Source organism: Anastrepha obliqua, chromosome 4 (genome assembly GCF_027943255.1).
Source record: "Anastrepha obliqua isolate idAnaObli1 chromosome 4, idAnaObli1_1.0, whole genome shotgun sequence".
NCBI classification, from domain to species: Eukaryota; Metazoa; Arthropoda; class Insecta; order Diptera; family Tephritidae; genus Anastrepha; species Anastrepha obliqua.
The window spans coordinates 47,729,571-47,749,358 of NC_072895.1; the positions used below are offsets into that span (position 1 = coordinate 47,729,571).

Consider the following 19,788-nt stretch of genomic DNA (forward strand, 5'->3'; position numbering starts at 1 on the left):
GATATAACATAACGTAATTTAGAAAATGCCCAAAAACGGATTTGTGTAAAGAAATATTGAGAAATTCAGCCGTGTTGGTTCAAAGCACGTCTATGATATCGTAACAGGTGGCGAACCTTGGATCTATGCATATGAGTCGGGAACAATACACCAGATGATAGTGTGGGTGTTCCAAGATGGGCTTAATCCAACAAAAGTTGTTCGCGGAAGCAGCAGCTCAAGGGTTGCTTGTTTTTTCGCATAAACTGGAAAATTTGGTCATGTTGTAATTGTACCACTAGAGAAACTTAAAAAAGTCAGTTCTGACTAAACTTTGGGAAAATTTCGAGTATGTATGTATATTAAAATTTATAAAATGCAAGTTGGAAGTGGTTTTAAAATCGCGTTGGTGTTCGACAACTTTTATTGCTAACGATGTTGGGTGTTTCTTGTTTTTTTTTTGCGAAATAGAAAAGTGTCAAGCTCAAATTATATGGAGAAAATGCAAACGAAATTAAAAATTTTTTTTGAAGTGAAACTTTTTAGGTGTCGATGGACGAGCGAGAATGGAGAGTAAAATTTCAAGGCCATACGTTTTGAGCATTTTCGTTCCGCGAGAGAGAAAAAAGATATAACGTTGAGCAAAAGGAGAGAGAGAGCCATACCTTATATATATCTTAGACGTCACGTCTCCCTTTTGTGCGGTCCTTTGTCTTTTCTCCCACTCCTACGCTAAAGCTCTAGTCTAAGTCGTACGACGTTACTTGTATTGTAGGAGCAAGAGAGAACCAAGTATACATTATATACAAGGCGTTACAATATAACAGAGAGAGAAAGAGAGTGACCATAAACGTACAGCACTAACGCCATATTACTATAGTAGATCGAAAGAGAGCAACATATTGTTAGAATAGGATAGTAAGTATTGCGCATGCGCATGCCTTGTCTATGCACGGTATAGTGTTAGACGCTATATGTGCGCACGGCTCTACCGCCACGCTAATACATCGGAGCGAGAGAGAGCAACGTATAGTTAGAATACGACAAATCGTATTGTGCGTGCTGTGGCAGTATGCATTGCCGCCAGACGCTATATATACGCAGTTGATATACCACGTGTATTATTTTTGTAAATTTTGTCTATTTGTATTCTCTGGAAATGTTGTGAATTTATTTAGATATATATTCTTTCTCTCTCTCTCTCTCTCATTCTCTCTTGGGTCTCTCCCTCTTTCTTTGTCTGCCTTGAAAGTTTCACTGTTATGTGAACTACGCTACACGCACTTTTTTTTTAAGTTCTGATTAAAAGGTTAGAAATTTTGATGATTTGTTGATTTTTTTTTATTTTCATTAAGTTTAAAACTAAGATTTATGTAATTATTGTCGTAGAATAGACTTTATTTCTATAAAAAAAAGATTAAATAAGAAAAAAATAAATTTTCAACACTTGCCAGTAAGTCAAAGCGCTATAGTTATGAAACACACTGTATGCATATAAAATATAGCTAAATTTGTTTGCTTCTTACCTTAGGCACTTCCAAGTTGCGAGTGTATTGCACTGCTTCTTGTAAAAGTGAAGCCAAACCTCGTGGGAGTGGATGCTGCATGTGGAAAATGTGCGCTTGGATATTGCGAAACAATTTTAATTCAATTTGCTGGGGCAGTCGCTGCTTTTACTGCGCTGCCAGTGATGATTTCAGTATGTGAGACGAATAATATTTCTTATTTGCTTAAGGAAGCGGAAGCAATTGTTAGTAAGAGAGTGGTAATCACTGTTTTATTTTCATTTATTTTTATTAATTTTTCTTCAACACAACTTATTTTCCTTTTTCCACTTTTTAGCCCTAATATTTGTTGCAGGACCTCTTTTTTTATATCTAAACTACTTTTCTCGTACTACCTCTAGCATTTTGTATTTATTCTACTATTTTTGCTTTGTTTGCTGAATTTTATGAAATATTTTTTTCTTCTTTTACATACATATATATATTTTAATCACTTGATGGGGATCACTTCGCATGGTTTATCACTTATCGTATCGCTTCTCTTGCCGTCGATCGGGTGGTGTTATTACTCGCCATTTTGTATGAACTTTCGTTAAATCTTTATGTGTGCGTTGATATAATTGATACAACTGATACATCAAGTTGATTTTTTTGTAACTCAAACGTGCCGCAACGAATTCGATACGTATGCAACTTCCTTAGGGTGTTGCTGAACTTCTAACTTCTCGAATTGCAACTTAAGTGGCTGTGGAGAGTGCAAGAGTATTGGGCACGTTGGCGTTTAAAATGGAGAAGACAACGCCTATGAGAATTTCAAAATTAATGTTGGAGTTCGCGTCGATGTTGCTTTTGTTTTTGTTGTTATTGCTATTGCAATTGCTATTACTGTTACTATTACTCTTAGCAGCGGAAGTAATTTTCTTGCGCACAAAAATTGCGTAAAGTAAAGTCTTGAACATCGCGCGATTCCCAATGCGTGGATGTGTGTATGTATTTAAATTCGTGTATGTGTGTATCCGTTATTCGTATTACGAATACCCATGCGCTTGCAAGCTCGGAAACGGGAACTGCACACTTGATTGTGTTTGTAGTTGTACAAGTACCACCACCTTCACTTGAAAATGTCACTTACTCGGGTTACTCGGTATTTATGCGGACGACTGCCAACAATTGCAGTCAATGGACACGACGCGCTGTATATATATATGTATTAATAAAGTATGTACATATGTAGGCACATGCATAAGTACATATGTACGCATGTCCATATGTATGTGTGAAGTAATGAAAATGTGTGCGATTAATGTGTGAGAAATTTTCGATTTACATTTTTGAGTAGAGAACTTCGGGGGCGGTAGAGCACAAGTAGGCAAAAAAAAAAAAAACAACAAATTCAAACCGTAAAACAAAAAACAAAAAAAAATGCATATGGCTTAGTAAACTTGAAATGTATTAGTGAATGGTATCCAACTGACCCCTGAGCGAATGCGTGCAATACCGTCAATTATTATTAACAACAACAACAAGAAAAGCGAATCATACCATTGCCACACGAGTAATCACAAACACAATCACAAGGAGCAATTACTCATTAAATATAATGCTATCACGAGATTCCGATTTACACATATTAACCATTTGCCACGCTATCTACTTTACTTTACTTTTGACACCAACATTTCACTTAATTGTGTGCGTATATGTATATGCGAGTACGTACACTTTTGTTCCCAATTATAGCAGAGTGGCATATAGCAAAGTTTGCTTGACATTTTTCTACATAGAGAAAATACAAAAGACCGGCAGCAAAAAATGGTTTGCCCAAAAATTAACACGATTTTTGAGCTACCTACTTCAAACTTGTGCTTTTACTTTTCTATAAAATCTGATTAAAAAGTTAGAATATTGGATGATATTTAAAATTTTTTTTTTTTTAAATTTTGCACAAACAATTTTGTTTGAAAGTTATGTGGTTGTTGTTGCAGTGTAAACTCTACATTTAAAATTAAAAAAAAAGATAATAAATGAATAGTCAAAATTTTGCAATATGTCTCGCTGCTATTATTGCGAATACAGGAATGTATGTTTGTTGCCTTCGATTTTTTTTCGTTTTTGATATTTAATTTTTGTTTCACTTCATTATTTGCTACAATTAGAACATATCTACTTATATATGTTTGTATGCAAATATAATACATGCATACAAGATTAAAATTGCCGACTCGAACGATTGTAAAAGTACTATACGTATTCATACATGTATATATGTATACAAATACAATGCAATAGAACCTATGCGATGTACTACGAGTAGGCCATTCTCTCCACTCTTTACGCATATTCATTATGTTTGTTGCTTTGTGTGCATCCGCAGAGTTCATAACATTATACTCGTATTTAGTGAGCTTTTGTTTTATTATGCATTTGTAGAGAAGAAAGTGTGTGTGCCATATGTGTTGAGCAGGAGTAGCCCCACAGCCGCAACAGTAACATTCAGTGCCAGGCTTCTTGTCCCCGAAGCTGTTTAGATTAGTTAGAACAGATACATACATATGTATGTAGGTATATGTGTATTAATATATATACGTATATGTATGAATGACTAAATAATGTGAAAGAGCGCAGTTTCGGATGATCAATTGTCAAATGTCAGTGCAAATATAGAATAACATACCATGTACAGTGTGGTACAAAAATTTCCATGTCAATTATGTGCCGTCAATTTAAGTTCAGCATACAAAGAGGTCTGCCTCGGCTATTTTCACTCGATCTCTAAACAAATGCTTGAAAATTGGATATTAAAATATGAAAGCCACGAAATTCGGCAAAAGATTTTTAAAGATGTGTTCTTTAACAGACCGTTATTCGGCTCTGAGCGGCTGACAGAATCAGCTGATGGGCTGTCATCACGTGGGATGTGTTTACAAAATAACTTAGAATGTGGCTGCAGTGTCTCCCAAGTAGCGTAGCAGCCGAAGTTCATCTCACAATTTTCTTTTTCACCATAGTTAAAGAGCAAATCTTGTAAATCTATCATCTTTGTTGGCAAGTAGTAAGTCAACAGAGCATGACAGACGCGGTGGGATATTTAAACGAACAACATATGAATCCATCGCCTTACACCATGCTTTGGACTTTCGCCTTACCCCAAGCTCCTAACATACATATCTACATAGTCGGTAATATAATATTATATTTAATGACATAGCCTACTTACATCGTTTTGGCTTTTAAGGGAATTCGATTTGTGATCACTGTGGTCCGCAGCGCACACGCGAAATGCAGACAAGAGCGCCAAGAAATAGCGATCCTGACATCAAGTTATTACTAGTAGGTGCGACCAGTAAAAGCTCGTTTCTTGAAAAGTCAATGGAATGCTGTGATGCAAACGATGCTCAAGCAGGAAAAGAACTTCTTAGGGAAATATTTCCAAAATATGATGAATGGAGGGATAGATCCAGAACTTCATAGTGAAATATTTGCAAAATATGATGAATGGAGGGATAGATCCAGTAGATATAACTTTCGACTCGAGATCACATTAGCAGGTTTGGGTTAAAATATCACACTGACTGGGCTTATATTTGAAATTTTACAATCCAAAAGACAGAGTGTGTAAAGAACAACCTTAACATACAGGCTGGAGGTATTTTGACGCTTAGGATATTATACACTAAGCCATACTTTTATGTTAGTGGTTCCTTTTGGGTAAGCAACGCAAAACCTCTATATATATACTTGCCATAAAAATACTTCTCGCCAAAACCATTTGCGTTTCGGAGCCACTGTAAAGTTGTAGAGTACGCTAATTGCAGGGCAGTAACAAGTAATACACCACAATATGAAGGAGAAGTAAACACAAACTACTGTACTGTACAAAAGCTAACTACTGCACGAGAGCATTGAAAAATAAATATTTTTTCTTCCGAAAAGCAGGTTTTTTATTTAAAATTTTATGCGGTTTTTGACCCACCATCTCCGTGCTTTTTGTGTAAAAGAAAACTTGAACTTTTAGGTAAAAAATTAGTTGAACTTTCATACTATGAAATAAAGTGTGCGCAATGGATATTAAAAAATCTATATTTACTTTAGCGCAAAAAAATTGATATATTTTTTTTTTATTTATAGACATACGCGTTTTTTCTCGTAGAGTGCATTTATGCATTTTTTCTCGTAGAGTGAGTATAAATACTTAGAACAATTAAAAAACTATTTTCAAAAGAAATGTTTGTCTATTGAAACCTTACACCCTTTGTTGGGTGCTTGGCCGAGCTCCTTCTCCGATTTGTGGTGTGCGTCTTAGTGTTTTTCCACAAATCTAGCGACCCACAGTTTTATGCCGCCTTCGAATGGCAGATAGTTTTTATGGCAGGAATACTATCGCAAATTTGCCATTACCTGCATTTTTCAGCAACAACAACTTTTTCTATCATTCTTCATTCCATTTTCTTACAGCGGCTGCATTCTCTCTCTATATTCATATGGTAGAGTGAGTAGAAAAATTAATTTGTTTTGTTTACAAATTTTGTCATTAGCAAGTTTAGAGTCCTTTAAAGACTAATTTGATGAGAAAGTCTAAAACTGAGTATGCTACATCACTATAAAAAATCCACAGTTTCACTTCTATAACTTATACTGTCACACGGTGTAAAAGTAGCAACTCAGGAGCTCGATAGAACAGGTATGCTATTGCAAACACTTTTCTGCGGGTTTGTCTGATAGACGATATGGTTATCAAGTGGACTATAATTAACCAGATACTTCAAAAAGATACCCACGTGTTCTGGCATCCTCTCGAATGATCGAATTAAATTAGGACATACTACCTTTATACCCAGAAAAAAATAAGAAATAAGGTTTCCACATAAACGATTACCTATGGAAGAACTGCAAGTCTAAGTGCTTCGGCTAATGTTTGAACGCTAAGGGATAAACTTACATAGTTGTGAGATGCTTTCCGAAGATCTGTTATTACAAAAATTCAAGTCTACAGAATTAAAATCCTGCTTTAGTAGTAAAATCTACTCATATTTACTTGTATGCGTTCTGAGAGTCCAACCGCCGAATGAAATTTGAAAAGTATTTTAAGGGGTTAGGGGTAGTCAGAATTTTCACAAAATCGATTTTTTTCTTTTGCATTTTCTTAAAGTATAATGTTTTAAAAATATTGTGTAAAAATTTGAAATGAATCCGACAAATACTTCTCAAGTTATTCAACAATTAACAAAGGGCGCTCGGCCGCTCCGGAGCCGATAGCAAAACTTTAAATGCGTTTTTCTCAAAACTATGTTTTTCAAACTGGTGAACACTGTAACTTAAAAACCGCTACGTAGATTTCAATAAAATTTATACAGCTTTTGAAAAACATAAAAAACTTGTGCCTGATCGAAGGATTTTTTTTTTCAAAAATTTCGATTTTTTTTTAACAATTAACTGTTGGTTTTTGTTTCTAAAATCTGGAAAAAATTTTCTGAGGCCGCCATTTTGTTCATTTTGAAACAAAAAAAAAAGCTTCGATCAGGCACAAGATTATCTATTAATAAAACTAATTTTTCTTGTCCGATTGGTTTTAGATGAATCTGCAAGGACTTGTGATGTTCACCGCAAGGGACTTCTGGAGAAACGGGCTTCACACAAACCGCGATAACTTTTGCAATTATTAATTTTTTTTTTTTGAAATTTTGGTGAAGTCAAGTTAAAACATGATGTTTTTATGGTATGTTTTTATTTTTGTTAAATAAATTAATTAAGTAGCAAAAAAAAAATTCGTTAAAATCATCATTTTTTCGGGCCTCTGACTACCCCTAACCCCTTAAGCAACTTATTTTAATTAGCTTAGCTCGTTAATTAATTGGCTTAACTTCTAAGGGAAATTTATAATATATTGACATACTTAAATAGAACTCTTGATCATGAAGCACCAAACTGGTCGGAAACTTTTGTTCGCCACTGCCTCTGAACACGTTTCTACGCAAACGATTTTGCTTTGATCTCGTTGGCAAGTGCATACACATACATACATATGTAATTAGATACATACGCATGTATTTTCGTATTTTAAATATGCATGTAGCTATTTATTTAATATGCTTGACGAATAGCCCTCACTTAAATTGCAAAACTCCTTCTCTAATACAATTAAAGTTTAGTAAATTCCTTTGACTCAAACGAATATTTGAGTTTTATTCAATTAACTTGGATCGTATGCTACTCATATTAAATATGTCCACAGATTTAAGTATATACTTGTATACACATTAAGGTGCACCACTCGACATAATACTTTCGCCAAAATACTTCGGAAAAATATTAAGGTTTACCTGAATTGGAATGAAAGTACTTCCACATTCTCTTTCTTTTGGTTTCGTCGGCAAAATTTTTGTGCACACCTTTTAAACCCAAGACCTTCTACCATCTGTGGTGATTTTTTGGAAAGCATATTTCAAAAAACTAATTTTATATATAGGTAAAAAATCGAATTTCGAATGCATTTTTAAACTCACGTTATATAAATTTTTCAGCTCACGTAAATATTAGTATTTTCCAAAAATATTTTGTTGTAAGTCTTTGAATATAATATATTTTTATGATTCTTTAAAAAAAAAAAATATAATTGGCGCGTACACTTCTGTTAGGTGTTTGGCCGAGCTCCTCCTCCTATTTGTGGTGTGCGTGTTGATGTTGTTCCACAAATGGAGGGACCTACAGTTTCAAGCCGACTCCGAGCGGAAGATATTTTTATGAGGAGTTTCTTCATGGCAGAAATACACTCGCAGGTTTGCCATTGCCTGCCGAGGGGCGACCGCTATTAGAAAAATGTTTTTATTAATTTTTATAATTCTTTTATTCTTTCCGTTTTATAAGTTTTTTAATATTACTTTTCTTTTACTTTCATTAGTGTATTATTAAAATTTAGAACCCTACTTCAGTTTCTCAGATGGCCTTTCAATTTTCTTGTCTTTCTGATTGATAAAATATCTTATGGTCAGTCGCGGAAATCTCCCCATTTTCCTGTTCGACTCAAATGAAATGGAGTTGTTGAAAATTAAAACCCAAAACAGAGCTGTTATTTCTGAAGCAGAAGTCGAAAGGATAGTAAAAAAAAAAATATTCGCCTCATATGGGTCCTAGGGCACATGGGTATAACTAGGAAGGAAGCAGCGGATACATTGATTAGAGAGGCTGCAGCCTCGTTTTTAATGGTATCCGAGCCCTTCCTTGCTATGGGACAACACACCATCAAGGAAAACTTAGAATTGAAGAGCTAAGTGTCGTGAGATGGTTCCAAATTATGGGGGTACGCGGCGAAGCGATGCTAAGCGATAAGCTAAGAATACTCACAGGCATTTTCACAGGTCACTGCAGATTGCGTAGTCATCTGCACATAATTAGGATATGGTTCACTGACTCCTGCCATTTCTACGACTAGTCCCCGACCTTTTTCTCGAATGTGACGCCATATCGCGAGGAAGATTGAGATATTTCGGCCAGATGTGGCCGGAAGAAAGCCACATATGCTCAGCCTAAACCAACTATCTTAGGTTTATTAAGAGAACTGGATTAGGATAGAGTGCTGTGATGAGTAGAGGGCATAAAGGGCCATTAGGTCGACGTGCAAATTTCATTTTCATTCATTTCAATCTTCAATCAATCTGAAAATATACAAAACTATGAGCCTTATTTAGCTTCTTGCAGACACCACCTTATAATACTTATCGATCAGAGACTCGTTAATGAAAATATAAATTGAGAACGAAAATGCCTTTAGTACTACTCCTTGGGAACTACTAAGAAGTTTGCTCTGATTCTTACAAGGCGCCCAAAATTGGTAGGGTGGCTGAAATGTAGATTACGGGCAATGATCGAGCTTGAACTTATTGAATCGACAACAAAAAGTTAATACTGCCACAAGAAGTGTCAATAAAACATAAAAATAACAACCACGCGTCAGCCTACTAAGTCATTAGATATCAGGCGACAAAGCCTTCCTTCGCATCGTTCTTGCAGCTTCTGCAACATCTTCGGAATGGCACGTCTAAGTAGTATTTTCATCCTATTAAACAATATCCTATTCCAGCTCCGACGTCAGTAGGTACTCATAAGCACATCCTCTCCTCTCAGATTTATCTGAGCAGTGTCTTGCTTTAGCTCATTTATCCACTCTCCCGGTCTTGATGTTCTTATGGCCGAGAATTTGGGATTTGGTTCCATTCATATTTCTTAAAATTTTGCAAACTTTGCAAATACCAACCATTGCTCTTGGAAGATGCTCGGTTAGTGGCTAAGTTACACCAAATTTCTCGAAGTAAGCACCTACTCCGATACCGCGATATATCTTGGGCTCGTCAACTAATCAAAATTAATTTCAAAAACTTACTTCAATACCAACATTTCGTCATTTTGTATGTTTTTGTCTATGTATATATTATTTATGGTTGACCCGCATCCAGGAGCTTATTCTTTCTATGCTTGACTTTTTTAGACTTACGGAAGAGCACGCGGTCGCTTTTTTGCCAAATAGGAGTCAGATAACATTTGGTGCGACTGCCGGACAATGTTTTATTGCAGCAGTTATCTGCTGCTCTATTGCCTATTGAAGACAGGTCACAGGCTAAAATTAGTCTTATGATGGCGGCTTACGTCCGCTCCTCAAGTTGGGTTTTCATACCCCAGTTGTTTTTGTTCTTAGAAGCAACTTCCTTGCTCTTCTTCACTTTACATAATCTTTTAGCTTGGCATCAAACACGATCATTAAATAACAACTGAAATAGAGCCGGTTGTGTATAGCCGTCTCCCACATAAAAGAGATAGGCAACAGTATAGCGCCAGTTTAGAATTGAACATAATTGAGCAGAACTGTGCACTTTGAAAGAGCTCTGGACTTGTAGCTGACCTATCACCAAAATGTATACAAAAAATGTATAACCCATTTTATAATTGATTTAACATTTTCAGAGAAATTTTGCGATGTCTAATTTTTTTCTTGAAATTTCTGATTAAAATTTTCCCTTTTCAAATTTTATTATTGTACATAGTTGAAATTATTCTCAGACGAACATTAATGTAATTTTATTTATTACTGTTGTTGTTATTGTCGGAACAGATAAAAAATTGCCAGACATATGTACATAGAATGTTGCTGAAGTGAAAGTCCTTGGCCGGATACAAACGTAGAACCGACTGTCGTCGAAACGAACTGATTTATTTATTTGACTTATTTATTTATTTATTAGAAATATAATTATATTAAATTATAAAAGCCACTGGCAGCTAAGGCTATCGGCCTACGCTTTGACTTACTTTTTGCCTAATTTTGAGAATTCTTTAGTTCTCATGTCTTTGACTCAACTTAATATTTTAAATAAACTGTTATTGGCGCTTTGGATTGGCTTTCTTTACAAATAAAACTATTTATTTCTCCTCTTTAACAAAAGTTACGTGTTCTAAGTTTTTTTGAATTCTTTGGCCTACTCGTACTCATACCGTTTCCACGTCGCATTTAATTTTCCAAAAATTTCCACGCATATTCATAAGAGGGCTCACCTTTCTTTTTACCTTCCCTTTGCTGCTTGGCCATTTTTTACGCCTACTTTTGATCCGCACACTTTGATTGCTTACAAAAACAAACAATTAAATATTTTCTTCAGCTCTACGCTGAAATTTCGTACGTTTTGGTTTTTTTTTTCGTTAATTCGTTCTTTACAAAATTCCAATGTCGCTGAAAATTGTGCAAGCGCGCCAACGATGGGCTGACAGACTGGCTATCCGCTCATGGACTGCAATAAATTTTCAAAGAAAATTATTTTCTCTATACGTAGTTGCACAAAAGGTTGACTAACATTTTTTCCAAATTTATTTTTTATTTTTACTTTATTACTATTTTTTAAATATTTTTTTTTGTTGTATTCTTTTTTTAAATTATAAATACTACGACAAAGGGCTTCGCAACGCTTGAGAATGTATGCCGCTTGTCGTTGCGTGCACTCGCACTTTCCCACTTACGTTGAACATCACACACTTAGGGCGCGTCATTGTTGCACGCAACACGACGCATTGCGAAAGAGCACAATCAATTTTATTCAATTTAATTTTCTGCTTTTAAGCTTATTTGATTAATTTTATGATAATCATTTATTAGATTTAGTTATAAACAAATGAAAGAGGTCGAAGTGGACTTTATGATTTTGCAAAACTGCACCACTTTACGTATAAAATATTTTCAGAAAAACAAATTATGAGAAAACACAAATATTCATAGATTTGTAAGTATATATATTAATTTTTTTTTTTTTAATTTTGTAGAAAACGACGCGTTATGAGCGCATAGAAGCCGCAGACTAAAGAACACTGAGAGTTAGACCAAGTGACTAACTAGCTAGCTGGTTGGCTGGCAGGCTAAGTGGCTGCAGACACGGAGAAGACGACACTCAGACAGGCGATAGCAGAGACAACGAAAAATGCAAACGGTCAACGGGCAATGCCGGAATACATATGAGGCAACGAAAACAACAAATGAACAACGACAAAATGCGATGTATTAAAAACGAAAAATACAAAATAAAAAAAAAAAAACAAAAACAAAAAATGCAAAAAAAGTACGAAAACACTGGCCTCATGTCACATGCAGTCCACGGCAAATGAGTGAGTGACTGACACGCACGGTGGAGTTGATTTAAAATGATGAATATAAATGAATATTAGAAAATATTTAATTGAATGTCACGGAAAAAGTCCATAGCACATCATAACTAGAAGGGATAGCCCTATAAGCGCTTTTAAGCCACTGGCTCTTTTACATAAACATTTTCCGACATAAACCGATTTTACCGTCTTAAAATCGACAAAAAACTTTACTTTTTAAAGCATAAGAGGATGTACCTATATTTATTTGAGGATATGTGGATTGCATATTTAAGTAATTGAAGTTGCAGGCAACCTCCCTCGTTCCAAGAAAAAACTAACAAAACCCCCACAAAGTAAATTAGGACATTTACATCATCCTTGAGAATCCAAAATCTGAAGAGCATCCAATAGGACGCATTGGTCGTCAACGATCAATCAACAGCGCATTAAATTTTGCAGAAAATTTAAAATTTTGCAGAAAAGTTAATTTGCTATGAAAAATAAATTTATTTACATTTTGGATTGTACGTAGAAACATAATTTTCTGTGGTAAATTTAAAAACAGTTTTGTTCATTGTTAAAGCGCATATTACATCACGTTTCACAATTTCTACAGGTAGCCAGTCTGCGAGTTGAATCGGCACCACAATTTGAACCACCCAGAAAAAAGGGTTTATCTTTCATATCCTTTTTTATAATGTTGCGTCCCTCATATTTTACCAAATACAAAAAAAGGTGAATAGATATTTCGCATTGACGACCAATGGAAATATATGTAGGTCTGACAATTTTTCACGCCTTTGCAGGGAAAATTGTTTATACTTCTTTTGGCGGTAGTAATAGGGGGTCGCTATACTCAAATCAGATATCATATATTGGAATTTCCTAACGGATGGGTTATGAACATTAAAGGGTTAATGTTAGAAAAAATCGTATACTCCTGTTTGGCCCTATAATTAATTGCCTCAAATCGGATAGGTTCGATACTTTTACGTGCGTTATTTCTGTTAGACTAATGAAGACGCGTTTGCAGTCCTGGACATCGACACCGAGTGTGGAATGTATTTATGGTGCGAATGAAATTCGATTCGACACAGAAAATTGTTGATATGTTTGAAAAACCATTATTTGCGAGATATTTGGCCAAGCTTCTCTCCCTATATATGGCATGCGTTTTAGCAGCCTATAGTTCTATGTCTTCTCCAAATGGCTGATGATTTTATATGAGCATATTTTCATGGAAGTTTGCAATTATGTATTTACCGGGAAGCGACCGCTATCAGTAAATGATTTTTCCGTCATTTGATGTTTCTTGCTCACAGCGGGTCTCGAGCCACAAATACTCCGCTATGGTTGTCTCCATATTATCCATACTATAAAAAAATGTACATTCTTATTCTCTTTATTTTATTATAAAATAAAAGAACTACATGATTTGTGTCTGCATCTTTCAAACAACAAAAACACTGTGCAGCAGTGCTTCTCATTTTCCCACATACAAACAAAGAAATACAAACCCACCACACAAGGTAGCCTAGTAAGCCAAATGAATTTCTTATTCGACAATTCTCAGCAAATATAATGTAATTTTCAAAAATTCTAAAAACGATGTCATATAGAAAATACGTCGCGCCAATCTATCCAGCAATGACTCAGCACAGATATCCGCTAGTACGTGACTACAAGTTTTCGGAACTATCGCAGTTCGCTAGGTAAAAACTTAAGTCCCGGAAATGCATTCTACTGAGTTAATAAAGGCGAAAATGCTAGCCAGGCTGCTGAAATTGTGAATGGTGTTTATGGGGCCGATACTGTAACAGATAATTACGTTAAATTTTGATTTGCCGATCCCTTTCAGGCATTTTTTATGTTAAATATGCACCTCGCCCAGTTAGGGCCGTCATCGAAAATGTCGGTAAAATCACAGAAATAATCGAAGTTGGCCGCTATGTTAGTAGTCTTAGCATCACCTAGGAGCTAAAGATCGACGGTAAAATTGTTTTAAACCATTTGCGAAAAAATTTCATCCCAAAAAAAAAAGATTTATTTTTCCCAATAAAGGGAATTCCATTGTAAAGGACTTCACAAGTAACTTGAGAGCTTCAATTTAATAATAATAAACAATTTAATAATAATTTAATTTATAATTTATATTTATAATTGAATAATAAAAAATTGCAAGTTTTGTTAAAGCCAGCAAGTTTTGTTGACTGGGATGCTACATACAGCCCCCACCGCTTCTTTTACAAGTGGAAGCCGTGACAACGGAAGAGGAGACATTAGCGACGACATTTTCTTGTATGCAGCCCGACATAAAATGTGACAGTGTTCGTCTGATTCTCTCCTGAACGTGCAAACATACGTATGCACAAACATATGTTTTGAATGGTACTTTTTTTTTAAATAAATTTCGCGAATATTATAACTATATATAACGGATTTAAAATTTGTTGTTGACATACCATAATATGGCAATTTTAGTATTAAAAAAAGAGCAATAATAAAAAAGAGCAGTAGTTGGCGCGACAATGGCAACAACAATAACGTGATAACAATGCACATAACAATTGCAACAACAATAAAATGTCATTATGTGTATGAGTGTAAAGGAAAAAAAATAGCAGTAAATAGTAGAAAAGAAATGCTAATGTAGTTTTTTAAGGTATGAAGTGGGAAGAGAGAGACTACGCACAGGGAGGCGTGCTGAGGACAGCGCGATAATTCAGACATGTAAGCGCAGCGACATAATAATTTCATTGTTGTCATTATTATTGCTACATTCGCATATGTATGTATGTTCATTTATATTGTGGCATATGGTTGAGCAAAAGCAGACCGAATGAATGAGCGAATAGACAGGCGCATAGATAGCAAAAAGAAGAATGTTGCGGACATACAGATGTTCATATGTACATATGCGAATAGGGTGTTGCCATATGAAAATTCCTTAGAGGCAACATTTCATAAAATTTACGGTGAAATGTTTATGAAATAATAATAAAACTAAATAAATATATCCACTTTCATTCGTCTTTTTTTACCAGAGGGAAACTTTTTTACCACCTTCTGTGTTCTTGCCCTGCATTAGCTAGAACCCGAATGAAATATTTGGAAGCTCTACAATATGAGAGGTTAGAATGTTTCTCGGGGTTAGAGCTTCAGAGCTTACTTAGATTCGCAAAAGACGCAGGCTTATTACAAGAAGCCTTCTACAAGGAAACGTGAGGGTCAAGCTTCAGCTGGTACCACTAAGGACCAATAGGTCTATGTGATGGCTTTCAGCCAGCCAGGTCAACCTAACCTAACCTAACCTTTACCTTTTCATATTTTCTTTTTGATTCTGGGATCTTATCAGGGTCATTATAAAAACTATTTTTGTTTTTAATTTTTTGGAAGTTTGTAAAGATTATTTCAAAAAGGAGATTTAATTAGTACTAAATTTACGGAAAAGTGCATTATTTCCTTGCAGATTCCATCATAATTTGCAAAGCGCCATCGTCACGGATAAATATTCAGTAAAAAATTTAAGAAACTATAAAAAATTAAGAAATTAATTTTTTTAGCAACAGAACTGCTTAGGAGGTAGTATCAAAAAAAACAAAAATTTTTTTCACATATCGGATTTTTTTATAAAGCTTGAGAACTTAAATGATAATACGAAGCAAAAATATTACTGGATTGATTTTTTTTGTTATTATTATTATAATAGTAAATGACTTCATGGCATTTATTTTTAAAATATTATATCCAATGTATGATCACTGCAGCTACGAGTTACATGGTCAGTCCAATTTTTGACTACTTTTTCCAATAAATCTGAATAATAAATCTAAATGGTCCCAATTAGCAAAAATGCAACGCAAACGATGATCATTTAACAGTCGGTTCTACGTTACCAGAACGACCCGGATTTATATCCGGCCAAGGACTGTGACTCCAGCAGCATTCCCCGTCCATATATGGGGAATGATTATGCTGCTACAACAACAACAACATCATGGGCATTTGACTTCAATTCTTGCACGAGCTGTATTTCATAGGCACGTAAGCCAAGATCCTTACATAACCTTTTCTACGTAGCCGAAGGACAAACGCCAACAAGTTGAGAACGATGACAAAACGACATTTTGGCATCTTCTTCAACACTTGGCTCAATGAACTTGGTGAAGAGATTTTTTTTTTTTTTTTTCAAAGTAAATTTCCAATGTTTAGAAGTGTTACTCTAGTGTTAAATGATTCATGATGACTTGTCAAAACTTTCTGAACAGGTATGTCGACACGGTGTGCCATTCTCAGCTGTCAAACCATAGTTATCGATATCGATAGATCTCATGTAGCTAAAAAATCACCCAATACATATAAGAAAGCTCGAATTTTTTTTATAAAATAAATGCGCAAGACCAAATTGCCAAAAATTAACGCCAATTTCAAACCCCTTAAAACATGCGTTTTATTAATTACTTTAATGAGCTATCAAAAGGTATACTCGAAATTTTTCAAACGATTCTGATGAAAATGTTTGAAATTATGATGCAAATATTTTGATTTGTTTTTCAATTTTGTACAAAGCTTGAAACTTTAATTCATGTGGTTTTTGTTGTAATATAACCAATATTTTTATAAAAAAAAATCCAAGTTGTGCAAGTCGTCCTGGTGCTATTCTTGTAAACACAAGTATGTATATACAACTGCATGAAATATAAAAATTCTAGAGATGAAAATACTTTCCATTGCATATTAGCGCGATAGTTCTCGAGAAACAATGGTAAATTTCTACGTACATTGCAGTCGTGCGAAAATTTTTCATAAACCCATCTTCCTGGTTTCTGGGCAATTACAAACGCTTATTGCAATCCTATTGATTCCCATAACACCCTCGTGCATGTAGGCCCTTCTGGTCCTGGCTAGAGTGTATTATTGTCAGCTGATGGAGGTTACATGGAATGATTTTCGACTATGATATGTGTACCCTCATTTTACCAAGATGCGCCTCAAGAAGTATTATTGAGTACATATCTCATTTCTCAATTCAATGTTCTGAATTTATGTAACATAAACATAAGGCCATGATTATTGAAAATGCACTAGAGAATTGAAATTGAAGTAAAGGTGTTGCAGATGTGAGCATATAGTGGTGGGGAAGTAAATACACAAAATATTCAAAAGTACACTAATTTATTTCCACTATCCCACGAAATAAATAACAATAATAATTTCATTCAATTTTAGTCGCTATAAATTTGCAGCATACTGTAGTTTTCTTTTTTTTTAATTTATTTTGTGCCTTTTGTTTTTTGCGTTCCGAAAAAGTTTATACCATCACCAAACCCCGCAGAATAAATGTTTCAATGCACGAAATGAAAGTGAAATCAAATAAATATTTGTTTGTGCGACTGCATATTCCTATTTGCTGACAATGTGAAAATTGCCCAGCTCGAGCACCCAGCAATTTATTGATACATATGTATTTACGTGTACATATTGCACGAGATATGTTTGCGAGCACTCTACAGTGGAAAGTGGTTTTCAAATTAGTGTAAAATGGGTGTAAATGGTGACAGTTGCCAAAACCGAAAAGGGAAGGTACCAAATAGATTTGTTTTGTACGTATCATTAAAAATATGTATTATGATTAATGTGATATGATGTGAGTATACCAGTTAGGTTAAGACACTCTAAAACCACGGAAAAATAGATATACATCTTTAAAACAGAAAAATATTCTATAGAAAGACATACATACTTCAATATCAGTCGTAATTACAGGGACTGGAAAATTGCAATGTTTTCAGGCAGAACTAGTAAAGATCCAGCCTGGTAAACCATAAATTAGGGATGGAATAACTTAGTAAGCTAAACAAACTTCGGATGACTAATTCAGTGTCATGGTGGCATTGAAGAAAATTAGATTCCTGAAAACTCGTAAAGAGAGGAGCATCTCGTAATTTTAGAGAACTGAAGAAAGCTAAGAAAGAATTAATTGGAAAACATCAAAGATGCCATACCATAGGTTGTAGGCAGTTAAGAACATAGCACGGGTATTGAGTGGGAACTTTAGTATAAGTATATATTAGTGTCACCCTAAGGTACACTACTGGTTCGAAGCATACTTGATTTACTCCCATGTACATACGTACACATATATAATCACTCTTACTTACCTACATAGAATGCGCGCACAGCATTTTCATATTCGTATTTGCCTGATTCATAAATGGAAAATGTTACCCCTTGAAGAATGCCGCTGAAATTTCCTATAAACTGCAGTGAACCAGTGGCAAATGCCGTCGCAGTTTTCATCTTTTAATTTACTCTTCAACTGTCGCAATTTAAACAGCTGCGAACAGATCCGGATTCGCGCCTGGTATTTCTTTGAATCAGTTATTATTCACTAAAATACAGTTTATGAAAATAAACATTTTATTAGGGCAATTCGAGGAAGGAGACCACTCTTCGAGAATTTTCATAGAGCTTTGGCTTTTTCCAAAAAGCTACTTATTGATTTAAGAAATTCTGGAAAATTACATCAATTTCAATGGTTTGACAGATATGCCCATCTCAGCAGATAACAGAAAACTTAGCATATAGGGCTTTGCTCGGTATATTCCTTTTGCTAGTGCCGAAGTTAGTGAAATACCTATTAATTTGCAGGGAACGAAATTATTTTAATTACATTTTTTCTTTGTAACTATTCGTCTAGTGCTTTAGGGTATTACAGCTTTATTCATAAAAAGTTTGTCTGTAACAGCCTAGCAAAATCGAGTTAGATATAGGCATAAATACTTACTATGTAAAATAAAATGTGATGAGAGGTATCAATATAATTTATGTACCCGTTCATCTATATTTCTACTGTGCAATTGCTGATCGGAGCAAAACTTTAGATATCTCTTGGTACTGGTACAGCAAACAAAAACACCCGCTTGTAACGCTAGTTTACAAAAGTGTGATAACTCATAAGCTAGCTCTTTTAAGGGGTTACATAGGTTTCGTCGGGTAAAAAAAGGCCTATCTTCAATATTTTTTCTTTCTATGTAAAAAATTATTTATTTAATTCAAACTTTTTTCTGTCTTATAGATACATATTTAAAGAATAATTTCTGAAATTTTCAAAAAAAAAATTAAAATTCCTCCATTGTGACGTCATTACAGGTGACCCCTCGAAAAAAAGGTGCATCCGCGTTGTCAGCATAACTCGTGACAGGATCATCAAAAATGAAAAAACAAAAATAAGTGTTTTAGTTAAGACCATAAACTCGTGCTTGAACGAAGAAAAGAAAAAAAGTAAAAATTGGAATTTTGGCAGACATTTTTCCAAAAAAATGAAAATTTTGGCCAAATGTACTTAACATTTTGTTTTTTTTTTTAAATAGTTGTAATTGGAAAAAACAAAATCCTTCGTCCAGGCACGAGTAAATTGTATCTCGAACACCTGTGTAAAATTTCATAAAGATCGGCTGAGTAGTTTTCGAGAACATTTGATAACCGACTTTGAAAACACGATTCCGAGAAAAACGCGTTTAAAGTTTTGAGTAACAATGAAAGTGGCTTGGAGCGCACACCCTCTAAAGGCTGTATCTCCGAAACTATTATTCGGATCGACTTGTAAATTTAGGACAATATTCTTGAGGTGTTGTAGAAATTAATAAGCCAAAAAAAAACAAAAATCGATTTTTTGAAC

The 19,788-nt window shown here is 34.7% G+C and overlaps 1 long non-coding RNA gene across 1 annotated transcript; it reads right to left on the minus strand.

Annotated features, from left to right (window-relative positions):
- Nucleotides 1-1,511: 1,511 nt before the first annotated feature.
- On the minus strand, nucleotides 1,512-11,585 carry LOC129243935 (uncharacterized). Its single transcript, XR_008582359.1, has 3 exons — nucleotides 11,487-11,585; nucleotides 11,028-11,260; nucleotides 1,512-2,677 (listed from the first exon to the last, which is right to left on the minus strand). It is a non-coding gene; the product is annotated as an uncharacterized LOC129243935 (long non-coding RNA).
- Between the last annotated feature and the right edge of the window lie 8,203 nt (nucleotides 11,586-19,788).